The sequence below is a fragment of the Theropithecus gelada genome, chromosome 17 (genome assembly GCF_003255815.1).
Source record: "Theropithecus gelada isolate Dixy chromosome 17, Tgel_1.0, whole genome shotgun sequence".
In the NCBI taxonomy this organism is placed as follows: Eukaryota; Metazoa; Chordata; class Mammalia; order Primates; family Cercopithecidae; genus Theropithecus; species Theropithecus gelada.
Genome location: NC_037685.1, coordinates 9,133,339 through 9,148,611, shown reverse-complemented (window position 1 = coordinate 9,148,611; position 15,273 = coordinate 9,133,339).

Below are 15,273 nucleotides of genomic sequence, written 5' to 3'. Positions count from 1 at the left end.
AAAAAAACAAGGGGACTAACTGCTACTGAGATTTTCTGTCACTATAGTTCAGTTAACTGAGTCATTCATTTAATTACTTTTCCTCCCTTTTATTGTTTTTCTAAGGTACCAAACACATGGCTAAAGTTTTTTCATTTGCTTTCCTCATGCCTGTTGGTAACTGTTAAACTCCCATTCACCCTCCTACCTATTTATTCAGGCTTTTTCTCGATTGTGATATTATCAGAGAGACTTTCTCTAACCATATTACCTAATGTAACTGTTGCAGCTCCACTCAGCATTCTCTATTTATTTGGTGGCTTCATTTTTATACACACAACCTCGTGACATTATTTACTTATTTATTTGCTTGTGTATCTTTCCCCACAATGACGTAAGTGCCATAAAACACCCAGAATTGGTTTGACAAAAGTGTGAAGTAGGAGATATAATTAATTATTTAATATTCTGGGAAGGAATGAGCTGAGACTGCCCACCAATGTTTCCTTGGGAAATGATGGTTACTTGCTAATACACAAAGGCAAAAAAATACTACAGGATTGTATGTTCTTTATACTTTCTTTAAATGCTAAGGAAATAATACAAAGAAAAATGGCATGTGAAATTTAATAACAAATGTTTTTCACTAGATTTAATGTTGTGTCTCTAAATCTATTATGTACAAACTAAATTAACAAAATAAATTCAATCCTGTTTGTATTTCATCAAGGAAAATCTTATTTTCAAAAAGCCTACATCTTAAATTTAACATACTCTGAAATGACATTTTAGCAATTGAACTGTAAATTACAAATAACACCAATGTTATATATTCTTTATATATTCTGATCTTAAATAAATACAATAATTCAAAAAAGTGAGATCCTTGGTGACAACCTTAGACACTGAGTTAAATATTTATTATGAGAATTTTCTATGTACAAATAACTCCTTTTCTCCTAGACTTCTCTTTTTGATATGTATTTTTCATTACTTAATGGCGAATTGTTATTGGCTTAACATAATATACTTGGAATTTTTTTTCTCTTACCCGAATACTTCTCATTTGCCATCTGTGAACAGAATATAGGGATCTTACCTATCAGTGGCATCTTCCAATTTTCTCTAAGTTTAGCAGAGTAACAGTGTTACAAGCCTTCACCATCTGTCCACTGCCTTAACAAGGTGACCTTTACACCTAGGCTATGTAGTAGGAAAATAGGGGTGCTTACACTAAAAATGGGTAATATCTTCAATAGTAAGTACAACTTTGAACATTCTTCACATTCATTCTCAATATTCACTCTAGTGACTAGAGATGATGACCAAAGATTTTAACAACATAAATCTTGCTGTACTTTACTATTAGTTAATCAATGTAGTAATCTTAAAGAGTTTATTGTTAAGGTGCACAATTATTCCTTGATGTCAACTTCAATTAGTTACAACTTATGGGCATCAATGAATCACTTCAATATTTAACCTGTAGTAATATTTTCTGTCTATAATATCTAGCAAAATGTAAGAGTTTTGCAATTTACTTATTACATAATAATGTATTTATCACGGAGAATTTCAAGTTAGAGACAGGATATAAGAAGACATGGATCAATATTTGCTGAGTAACTTCTAGATGTTGAACCTTATTATAAAACGTATATATAATCTATTTTTCTGCAAATGCTTGTGAAGTATTATAACTTCAGTTTTACAAATTAGAAAACAAAGTCTCTAAGAAAATTTGGAATTATTTCAAGTTTACGCAAGTTAGTAAATTCTAGAGCTGGAATTAAAATCCAGTTCTTGTTGCTTTCAGAATAAGATCTATCTGTATCATTTTCAGATTTTGGTAGATTTTTATAACATTCCTCTCATTTAACCAAAATCAAATGCCTATCTTTGTATCTTTCCCTTTGAGTCATTTCCTTGAACCCTTCTTTATTTCAATTTCTTATCTTTGGACTTTGTTGAATTCTATTATCTTTTACATAAACTGTTTTGAAAGAATCCTCAAATATACATACCACGGTTTATAAAAATGTACAAATATTTATGTTTCTTTATAAACATTAGAAGAAATGCCATATTTGACTCATGGAGAGTTTCAGTTTATTTATTTCTCAGCAGTACACATTTGTTTTATGAATCTATTCTTCTCTGAGGTAATTTTGATGTAGATCTCTGTCTAAGAAAGACAGGAGATAATAAATTACATTACATGTTTTATTCAGTTAATTTTCAAGGATTTGTAAGTATTTACAATCATGTTTTATTTAGAACTGTATAACTCTCAAGTTAAATCGTAGGACAAAATGGACTACTAATGCTTTAGTGTTAGAAAACTTTGCATTTAGGAAGTTTAAATTGTAGGTTAAAGATACAATGCTAGATGAAAAAAAGACAATAAAATTGAGTTAATCTTCAGAAGAATTGAGGCTAGACTGGTGGAAGAGTCAAATTTTTGAGATTGCCCAGTTTTCTGGGACACATGTCAGTTGTACTCCTATATTGACAATATAGGTTTAAAATCTTTTGTTCTTTCTTGAGATAAAGCATATTGGATCATGAATATCTTTCCTCAATTTGTGCAAGAAGGGATTAGTGTGGTATGGTGCTTTCAGGATATCTAGAACATAATTCTATAAATGCAAGTCACAAATAAAAAATGTGCACAGGTTATATAATTTTTAAATCTTTAGATTAATAATCTAAAAATAACAATGACTGCCACTCTTGTCTTTCAAATTTACTTCCTCCTACAAAATCCTTTCAATCCATTCATTATACTAATCTCTTTCCTGACCAGACTAATTGCACATAGCATTTCTCCTTCTTCTTGCTTTTCCCATAATGTACTGCTTCTCATCTCCAAGGTCTTACCTTTACTCTCACTTCTGAAGATCACTATTTGCCTTTTAAAAGTCATCACAGTTTATGAGATAAGATAATATATGTTAAGGTACTTGAGAATATACAATTGCTTATGCTGTAATTTATATCTATGAAATATCAATTCCAGTTCTATATTTCCTAAAATAAATTAAGAGATCTCATGTGTATGAATGTAAGCATTAATACCCTCCAGCTTCTTATTTCTGAACCTTGTTATTGAATGATTCTTGGCTACATTATTGAGTCTTTGGATGAAGAAAAACAAATTTCCAGATGATTCATTTCTTTCTTTTGACTGTTGACTTTATCTAATCCAATATAGGTCACCATTCTTTAAATCTGAAATTACACACTCATTCCCTCCTTAAAACACTTCACTCAATTTCTATTGGAGATAGAATTAAAATCAAACTCTATGCTATGAAATAAAACTCTCTAACACTATCTCTTCCTTCTCCTCCCACACTATCATGAGCAGTGACCTTTATTTCCTTTGATATCCCATCCTCTTTGCTACCCGAGTGGCTTTCAATGGTCATTCCCTCTCTAGTTTGTGAGGTTTCCTGCTCTTATGTTGATCATTTCCTTGTATTTTTCAGAGTCCATTTCTTTATTTTCTTTGTCTTTTCTGTCTTTTTTTCTACTTTTTATCTCTTCTCTCCTTTAGATCAGCTCTAATCTCAAGTTGACAAGGATGGCTCCTCTAAAGATTTTATTTAAAGCAGGGAACTGTCAGTGCATTGTCATTTTCCACCTCACCAATTTGTTACTTACCAAAACATTGAGCTATTTTTTATTGTTTAATTGTTTATGGCTTTTCGTAGTAAATAAAGTGCAAGCTCTGTGTGGACAGTGGAAGCTTGCTTTATAGTGCATGGTTATATGCCTAAAGCAAGTGTTCAGTAAATACTTGTTCCATGACTGAAAAGAGTCCAACAATTTAATGAGAAATATTTAATGGCCTCCTCCTAACAGTCTAAATTATTATTAAAAATTTAACTCTGTCTATATTGGATGGTCATGTTCTGACCAAATGTTAGATTAGTTAAATCACTAACTTAATTAAAGGCCATCAGCAGATTTCTCCTTACTGATTAATTCCCTACTTCTTGTACAGTAGTTCTCCTGAATCTTTTTGACATCATTAGAACTGTTGCTCAACTACATCTTAACATTCTTAAAATTCCTTTTTATTTTCTTTTGGGATATCCTACTGAAAGGGGCTATATTAAAGGTCACTGACACCTTAAAACTCCCATAACCTCCATGGTAATGATAAAATAACAATACAAAATTGCAAATATGTGGAGTTCAATGTCTTCTATAAGTTGATTCCACTTAAATTATTTACCTTTTAATGCGTATAAATTCTTACTTGTCACATGAGTTGAACGACTGTCTGTCAAAAATAAGTAAATGTCAAACTGCAGGTTAAATATACATATTCCAAAATGCTTGGGACCATAAATGTTTTCAGATTTGGGATTTTTTTGGATTTGAAATATTTGCATATGTACCATGAAATATCTTGCAGATGGAACCCAAGTTTCAACATGAAATTCATTAAAGTTTCATAATCACTGACTTTATACACATAGTCTGAAGATAATTTTACATAATATTCAAGTTTTTTTGAGCATGAAGAAAAGGTTTGACTGAGTTTTGACTTCCACCTGTCACATGAAGTCAGGTGCTAAATTTTTCACTTAAGTCATCAGGTCATTAGTCAAAAAATTCCAGATGTTAGAGCTGTTTGGGTTTGGAATTTTCATATTAGAGATGTTCCACCTGTATTTTTTCACTTTAAAGTTATTGATTTTTATTATTCACTGTAATTTGAATCTCTTCAAACTCCATGTGCGTGTATACACACATGATATTGTTTGAATAGGGAACAATCGGTTCACACTGGAATAACAGCTTTACTCTAAAGAGTTATTAGAGATCAGGACCCAGAGCAGAGGAAAATGGGGCTCAGAACTGGGTCAGAGAAAGACAATCTAAAGTAGGCAACTTTAAGAGTTATTATGTTGCATATGAAAATTAAAATTTTATAACTCTCTATAGTCTGTAAAATTCTCTCTTGAGAACACTTGGACACAGGAAGGGGAACCTCATAGACCAGGGCCTGTCGTGGGGTGGAGTGAGGGGGCAGGGATATCATTAGGAGATATACCTAATGTAAATGATGAGTTGATGGGTGCAGCACACCAACATGGCACGTGTATACATATGTAGCAAACCTGCACTTTGTGCACATGTACCCTAGAACTTAAAGTATAATAATAAAAAAATAGACTGCTGTAGGACTGACTAGAGGTCTAGAGAAGTGTGTGATTGCTAACTAGGCCTCTCTGAGCTTCATTTTTGTAAGTTTGAGAGACAAGCAAGAGAAATAATTGTGAAAAATTGCTGCATAAGCTGTATGTACATTATAAGAGTAAGGGTTTAAAACATCTTTTTGTGGGGTTAGTTCTACTTTAAAATTCTTCTTGTGTGTGTGTGTGTGTGTGTGTGTCTTCTGCCAAGATATGTCCTTATCCAGTTCACTGCACAGTGCTGAGCACACAGCTGATTCTCAATATTGATTGATTTATTGAAATATTCTGTGGTTTCAATTAGCATTTGCATGACTTCACATATTTTTGAGTGCCAGGAATCTATAGTCTGGGTTTGCAATGCTTGTACAAAGTATATATCTGAGCTGAGATGGTGCCACTGCACTCCAGTCTGGGCAACAAGAGTGAAACTCCATCTAAAAAACAAAAAACAAAACACAAAACAAAAAATATATATATCTGTAAGAGTATATCAAAAGCAATAAATGAATCTTCTGGTAAGCTTGTTCTGTTGAAAATAAGTATCAATTTTAGTTTCCACAGGCAGGAATCTACAAAATCAGAGGAAATTTTAAGTCTATTTGATAATATAAATTATTCTAGCATTCTATGATACTCATAAAAATGACATAAGTGTAGAAAAGTTAGCTTACTGATAGCTTGTTTCTTTAAAACAAATTAATTTTTAAAAAAATTTCCAGTCTCTCTCTCTCTATATGTATAAAAATGAAGTAAATAAATATATATATATATATGGCATTCTTATTCAAAACCAGAAATGTGACTAGCATTTCATTTGAATAATGTTTTTCTACCAAAAAACCCCAGAATGATGGCTTTATAATGCATTATATCTGGTAGACAATATCCATAAATTCCATATACCCAGTTCAATAAACATTAATGGTCAGGTTTCATAACTGGCAAAATAACCTCTAGTTACCAGTAAAATTTATTGTTTCACTCACACTATCAGAGATTTACTTAGTGAATGTCATTTCTCTTAAGTTCCTTACAGTCTATTGCAAGATTTTTTTGTAATCTAAATTACTTATTCATTAATTTCTCATTATTCTCCCAACTCACAAGAGAGGATAAAATTAACTTAAGTGATTTGTCAACTGAAGCAAATATTTTATTAGATTTCTCCTACTTGAAATGGTTTTAGAATATCCCTAATATGCAGACATCTATGAATTCTGACTATTCCTAGAATAAAATTATGTAAAAGATTGATTTTCAATTTTTGTTATTGACTTACAAAACTACAAGCTCACCAAAAAATCAATGCTGTGATTAATCAGTGATTCTACGTTGTGAATGCTCAAGTGAATAGTAATCTGGATATTTTACAAAATGCCTTTGAAAGTTGCAAAACCAACTAAGTTTTGAAAGCTTTATTTTTAAACTTTTTTTTACAACAATATAAAGATCATTTAAATATACAAATATTTTCAAAGTAGATATCAATATCTACCTTTACTTAGGCACCAAGAATGTGCTACTTGTTTAACAGGTTTACTTTATTTGATCTACACATTAACTTCTATTTTGCAGATAGGAAAGCTGAGACTCAAAGAAATCAAGTACTGTGCCCAAATTATACAAATTGTAAGCAGCAGAGAAGGGTTTGGGTCAAGATTTTATTTCAAAGCCTGTGATGTTCCACTCTAAAATGTTGCTTTCCAGTCAGTAGACAACTAGGAGGAATAATGCACCAACTATTTTGCAAATGTTATAATTTAAATGCTTTGTGCAAATATATTTTTAGGGTGTGCTGCTCAGGCTCTGACTTCTTGCACTGCCCATAGCATTTCTGTCAATCCTTGAAGAGTGAGGAAGAGCCTTGATTATCCCTCTAGCCAAATTTGACATGCACCAGGAAAAAGCATAGTTCTTTTCATTTTTATAATTGTACGTATTTAAAGTATACAACATGATGTTTTGATATAGGTATATATAGTGAACTGATTACCACAGTTAGGAAAATCAACATATTCATCACCTAACATGGTTACTTTTGTGTGTGCATATGTGTATGTGCTTGAGAGAGAAGGAGAGAGACAGAGAGAAAGGAGAGCATCCAAATCTGCTCTTAGCAACTTTCTAGTGTAATACAACATTGTTAACTATAGCCCTTATACTGTAAATTAGGTATAAAACATATTCGTACTGCATAAGTACAAGTTTACACCCTCTTTGGTAAATCAGGATAAAATATAAATTGCTTTATCTTGTAGGAATATATAGACCTGACCATGCTTTAGGTTTATGTGAGCATCCTGCATCAGTGAAGAACAGAAAAAAATAGAGACATTAGTTATTTTAGGGGAGTGAAAGATAGACAAGACTATCTATAACATAGCTTCCCATCTAAAAATGAAAAGAAAAGACCATGAACTTTAAGGAAAATAGATTCCCTATGAATGCTAGATCTTGCCACAATGTCTGGTCCACATTTACATCATCTCTTAGATTCTTTATTCTATAGTCTGTCCGTTGTTTTTCTGTTCTCTACCTTGCTTTCTTCTGTTTATTCCCATCACGTCTGCCAGAGTGATCTAAGAAAATGGAAGTCAGATGCTATCACTCCAATGCTCCAAATCCTCCAATGGCTTTCCACCTCATTCAGAATAAAAACTAATATCTGTGCACTTGCCTAAAAGATCCTGCACTTGCCTAAAAGAGCTGGTGTCTTGTCTGCTGCCTCCTTGAACTCCAATAGAGCCCCTTTCCTTTCTGCTCACTCACCTCTAGTACTTATGACCCCTTAAATACACCAAACTTTATCGTGGCCCCAGGCCCCTGCTTTTCTATTCCCTCTGCCATGGCACTGTCACTCATACACGAACAGTCCATGCTTTCACTTCTTTTTGGACACAAGAGAAATGCCACCTTATCAGTGGAGCTTAAGCACATAGATTACTTAAAGCTCAGCCCCCTTTCCTTCAAAACTCCCTATATTTCTTCTATGGTTTATTTATCTCCATGGATGATGTCTCCATCACCTGATACACTTATTTATTTGTTGAATTTTAGTTTCTATCTCTCACCTCAAGAATGTAAGTTCCTTGAGGGCACAGATTTTGGTCTACTTTTTTTTTTTTTTTTTAACTGATACATCCCTGTCACCTTGAACATGGCTTTGCACAAAGTAAGTGCTCAATAAAAAATATGTTTGAATAAATGAAAGGATGATAATGCAGAGATGGAATTTTTAATGTAACTAAAGCTTATGGATTTAAATGTGAAGATTTAAATCTTTCTTGATTAAAAAATACAATTTTAAGAATTACAATAAAAGCACTTGCACATTGCATTGCCTTTTTGACAAAATGAGTATGCATAATATATGCTGAATTTTTCTTGAGTACTTTATAGTACTTTAGAAATATAAGTGAAAGCCCCAAAATATTCCAAAACCACTAGTTTTATAATTCCATTTGTTTTCACACTAAATAATTGTAGAACCACAATTTCACAGTACTTTTAAAAAAAGTATTACATGTTTCCTGACCTCTTCTCCACAATAAAGTGTTATTACCCTTATCCCATTTCTCATTATGATAAACTCAAAACTATCCAGTGTTTACTGGTGTTTCATGTCATCATAGACAGTTAGGCACTATGACTTCAAAATTAAATAAGACATCTTCTTTGCCCTGCACAACCATCCTAGTCTAGTAAGACTATCTTCATTTTCCAAAATTTGTTGCCCCCACAAAAATAAACCATTATGTTTGTTTCTATAGAGATATAGCCACCCATGTATCTGCACAAATACAGTAACATACATATAGACTTGAAAATAATACACACTGCTATGGTCTGAATGCATTTCTTCATATTCTTCTGTTGGAAACTTAATCCCTAATGACACTGTGTTAGGAAGTGAGCCTTTTGGGACGTGTTTCTGTCATGAGGGCTCCCTCCCCTGTGAATGGATTAATGACATTATAAAATGGACTTACAGAAGTAGGTTCTGTCTCTTCTGCTCTTCTGCCATGTGGAGACACAGACTTTGTTCTCTCTCTTGCTCTTCTGCCTTCTACTATGTGTGTTCAGAGTGAGAAGATGTTCTTTAGACCAAATTCTAGTGCATTGGTCTTGAACTTCCCAGCCTCCAGAACTATGAAAGAATAAATGTATGTTCTTTATAAATTACCCAGTATGTAGTGTTGTTATAAAAGCACAAAAGGGACTAACACGCCCACATATGCACATGCGTGTGCGCGTGCACACACACACACACACACACACACGTTAGAAAGACAGCTCAATTTTGAGAATACAAGGAGTCTCTCTTCTATGAAGCAGAGCTCACACAGCTCATGAAATTATATTGAGAATCGCTGCCTTTAATGAGTTTGTCATTTTTTTAAGTTCTCATATGTAAATTATAAAACAGAAGAAAAAGCACGGCTTATGGAGAGTGTCTAAAACAATTAATAGAAGAAAGTATTAGTGGCCAGTTGATTCTACTTTTTTTCATATTAAGCCTGTTTTATAATACCTACCTAAATAAAATTTTTATCAAGATAGAATGAAATCATTGTCTGGCACTTAGTAGGATGTTGTAAAATAGTAGTTCCTTTCTTAGTTTCTTTAGTCATTATCCAATAAAGAAGAAAATAATAATATGATCCTTAAAATGTTTCATACCTCACCATTGAAGAAAATACTCTATATTTAATCTGGGTATCTATCTAGCGTGAAGAAATTTAAAGAATGTAACATAATCTGAAAACTCATCATTCCTTTTGCCGTTATTATTTTACTTGTAATTTTGTCCCAGATATAACATGAAATCTTAAGTAGGCTACAATTTCAATAATTATATGTAGTGCTTTAATTTATAGATTTATCTGTTTTAATATTTTTTAGACTTTAGTATATTATCATGTGAAGTCCATGTCGTATTTCCTTTGAGCAATAAAGAATGAGAATTTACATGTGTCCTGATGGCCAGTAGCTAGAGCTGTACAGAAAGGGAGCAGTCACCACATTTACAAGAGACAGGCTTCAAGGCAAAGGGTCATCTTGTTAGTTTCCCATGGGGCTGACAAGTAATATTCTTTTGGACTGGTGAACCAAAAGCATCCTGACTGGGTGTAAAACTCAGGAAAATATATTAAGTGTCAAGTTGTGATTTTCCAGTTAGATTTTGTAAGCCAATTTACTTACAGTAATGGTGTTTCAAAGTAATTTGATTTCTTAGAATCATCTTCCCAATATTCTGAATATATAATTTATTTGAAATAAAATTCACAGTACTATTTCTAAAACAGATTATAAAATTTTGTTCTTGGGTGTTATAAGTTCACATATTACACATATACTTGTGGAAAAAAAGAGCATTTGAAAACTATTTATAATTTATGTTATATCCCTAATTAAATTATGTTAAGACAAGCTAGATCTTAGCTTTTAAAGCCATGCATTTTTGTCCTAGATTTTTAAATGATCTGGTAATAATGCAGGCAAATGAAAGTATAAAGTTTTGGCAAATATGTCTCAAGATAGAAAGTGAAATGTAGTAACCTGAATTGAGAAAATATTTTAAAGTCTCCAAAAGTCCATGTCTCAAAAGAGACAATAGAAAATAAAATATCCACAAAGTTATGTTATCTATGTTTATATGAATATCTTACACTCCTCTAACTTCCAAATCTGTACTTTATAAACTATAATTTTACTATTTTATTTTGATCATACTGATTAAAGTTTCATGGGACTCACCTTACCCCATAGTGATACAGGCAAATTTTAAGTGCAATATGCAAAATGATGAAATTACTTTTTTAATACTAGGGAAATCTTAACGCTTTGTAAATAAGTATTAGTTAAGCAGTTTTCTTTTTAAAATATTCCAGTGTTATACAAAATAAGATATCATGCCACCAAATTGTTTTACTCATTAGAAAATATTATTGAAATATAATTACATATTAAACATATATATATTACATTTATCTATATCTATATGTGTATATATATATTTGTTTTCAATCTAGAAATATTTTCGTAAAAGAGATAGAAAGTGTTTTAAAAATCACATCATAGACCAGGTGCTGTGCCTCATGCCTGTAATCCCAGCCCTTTGGGAGGCTGAGGTGAGAGGTTCACAATGTCAGGAGTTTGAGACCAGCCTGGCCAATATGGTGAAACCCCATCTCTACTAAAAATACAAAAATTAGCCGGATGTGGTGGAGGGCACCTGTAGTCCCAGTTACTCGGGAGACTGAAGCAGGAGAATTGCTTGAATCCAGGAAGCGGAGGTTACAGTGAGCAGAGATCATACCACTGCACTCCAGCCTAGGTGACAGAGTGAGACTCCATCTCAAAAAAAAAAAAAAAAATTATATCATAAGTCCCTCAGCAGTGTGATTAACCAGACAGGACCCAATACAAAAGTGAAAATAATGGATGTTCACAAACCACTGTCAATATTCTGCACAGAGTTTGGGGAAGTAAAAAGACACACAAATAAAACTGGGCTCATCATTAATAGAAATTCATTATTTTAATGTCATTTTGAATTCACATACTAATGAAATTAACTCAACAATTTATGTAAGAATTCCTTAACTATACACACGTATTGCCAGATCTAAATCAAAAGGTCAAATAAACCAAGGAGGTTGAGTGGATTAAAATGGCCCCTGGGGATCAATGAATACCTACAATTGTTTATTAAGCAGTCACTTAGTCGCTGCTTAAGTAAAGTATACCTATACTGTAATGAAGATTAATAGACCCTGAATGGTTATGTGTATTTCTTTTAAGAGGTAGGAAACCTTGATTATGCATGAGATAACTTAACATTAGTGCTATATGGTATTAAGTTTCAATCATTTTTGGGGAAAAAAGTCACTGCAAAACATTTTTTATTTAATGTATACATCGAAAATTCTATATAATTATTTTAAATGATATTCTCTAATTTTAAATAATATTTGTATTAATGTATGATATGGTTTGGCTCTGTGTCCCCACCCAAATCTCATGTCAAATTGCAATCCCGGGTGCTAGAAGAGGAGCCTGGTGTGAGGTGACTGAATCATGAGGGTGGACATCCATCTTTTTGTCCTCACGGTAGAATTCTCATGAGATCTGATTGTTTGAAAGTGTGTGGCACCTTTATATTAGCTCTCTCTTCTTCCTGCTCCAACCATATAGGACATGCGTGCTTCCCCTTGCCTTCTGCCATGATTATGAGGTTCCTGAGACCTCCCCAGAAGCAGAAGCCTGTACACCCTGAAGAACTGTGAGCTGATTAAACTTATTTTCTTTATAAATTACCCAGTACAAAAATGGACTAACAAAATGTACATGGATACATCTTATTAAAATTAATCAAAGACAAAATCACAGGAGCCATTATAAGGCATGAACTTTCAAATTTGAGCATAATTAGCTATTCAAATGCTTTTGTTGAGTATTATCATGTATACACAAATTTCTAGATATTGTAGAAGGCTTGCTAAAAAGATACAAAAAATCAAAATCACTTTTCCTAGAAAAGTGTACATTTAATTGCATTTGCTTAGAAAATAGTCACTAAAAGTGAGAAACTTTCAGTCTAGAAAATTCTTGAATGGTATGAATTTTTGTCCGTTCCAAAACTCATGTTGAAATTTAATCTCTGTTGTGGTAGTATTGAGAGGGGATGCATTTAGGAGGTGATTGGGTCTTGAGGGCAGAAACTCATGAATTAATAGATTAATGGGTTATCATGGAAGTGGGATTAGTGGCTTTGTCAGAAAAGGAAGAAGGACCTGAGATAGCATGCTTAACCCCATTGCTATGTGATGCCTGTGCAGCTCCAGGACTCTGCAGAGAGTTCCGCACCAGCAAGAAGACCTTCACCAGATGCAGTCCCTAGACCTCAGGCTTCTCAGCCTCCATAACTATAATAAATACATTTCTTTTCTTTATAAATTACCCACCTTCAGGTATTCTATTACAAGTAACAGATAATGGACTAAAACAGATCCAAAGCCGATTTTGCTTATTGTTTACATATTTGAGTTGTAGAAACTTTCAGTGTGATATATTTTACACCATGCTTGACTTAATAATTATGCAGAGAGTTTTGTATTTGGGAATTACAGTAAATACTTGAATATTCTACAGATTTTCCGTATCCTGAATAATCTTTTTTGCTTACACACTTTCAGGAAACTATGGCAACCATAAGGATATTCATTTGAAAGACTGATTGATTCGACTGACAGTTCAATTTAATTCAATAGTGTTAGAATAATTAAATAGTTTCTGTCTTTAAAACAAAGTGTGTTTGTTAGGATTGTTAAAAGTGGTCTTTACTATGTCAATGTCTTCTTGCCTATAAGCTTGGTTATCTTAAATCTTAATTTAATTGACTCACAAGTCAATTATTAATTGTGGCTTGTTAAACAATCCTCTTTCGTGAGTTCTTCCAGCAACCTGCATGTAACCAGTTCCTTCGTATTTGTTACTAGTTTGCACTGGACCTAAGTGATCAATCAAAGTTTTTTATTTTTGAATAACAGATAAATTAATTAGTGCAGTATTTTACAAAGTATATTTTTCAAGGATTTTATCTAATATGCCAAGTTAAGCCATAATTCCAACCAAATTATTTTCCTTCCTCCTTTCCTCCCTGTTTCTGTCTTTCCCTCTCTCGCAATCTCTCCCTCTTTCTTTTTTCTCCTTCTCTTCTCATCCTTCTCACTTTCCTCTCTTTCTCCCATTTTTAAAAAATTTTATTTTCTCCTTCATTTTCTACATTACTGTAGTAGGGTAACAATCAAGTGAAAATAATATAATCATCTTTGTCAATCATTTCAGTTTAACATTACTTCATGAATAGTTTATTTCTTAAATTTGAAATATTTTCATTTGATAATTAAATTGAATTTTATTTAAATATATTTCCAAGAAGAGTGATTTTTTCAAACTTATATATTGTATGCAGATTGACAAATATAGAAAGGTACCTATATTTACATAATAGGTTATGGCAGTGCTTTAAACCTACTAAATATTACTACAAGACTAATAAATAGGCATCATTCATTATCTGCTAAATGTGACAATATTTTTAATTCATGTTTCTTTATACCACAAATTAATTTTACATGTCCTTTGGGTTATATAAAATATTGTCCTCTAAACATATAACTTTTAACTGTGGAATATTCTTGTTAGTATTGCAGAGAAAAAGGAACTGCAAAATTAAATTTTAGAATAACAGCAAATAAATTTTTAGTACAGTTTTTGAATGGTGATGGATATTAACTAATGAAAAAATATATAGAGAGACTTGAATTATTTTACATTATTTTAAATAAATCAAGTGAGATAATCCATGAAGCACTGATTTCTATATATATTAATTACATGCACTTCAACTTTCAACATTACTTCTGATGGAAAGTGTCCTCTGTCCTGTTTGTGATGTGTAATTTCATATACTATTTTCTTCCCTAAGGGAAATACTTACTTGATTCCATTGTTGGATAAAAATGATCTGTCACCAACGTTGGCTTTAAAGGGGTTTTGCTTAATAAACGAAAAACAAACAAAAATGACTGAATGCTGAGAGAAAAATCAAGGCACAAGGGATTGCAGTCCAGCTGTTGTGGCATAAATCAATATTTAAAAAGCACTATAGTAATTTTTTTCCACTAAAAATAGGTCTTTTGTGCACTTAATTTCTTATTTTATTAAAGTGTTCAACTTTGTCTAAGGACTCCAAATTTAGCTTTGGTTTCTGGTTATGTTTACAGCTCAACCTTGGGAGTAACTGAGCAGTAGTGTAACTGCACTTCAGTGGTTAATTCCTATGCTCTGTTGGGGGTTACCGAAACTGTGAATTTCATGACTGGACAACAACCATATTCCTGGTTGAGTTAGGGAACACGTTGCATCTCTGGTCCCCTTGTCTTCAACAAAGATTACCAGGTTCTATTTTATTTTTTATTTTTATTTTTATTTTATTTTTATTTTTATTTTATTTTATTTTATTTTATTTTTTGAGACGGAGTCTCGCTCTGCAGCCCAGGCTGGAGTGCAGTGG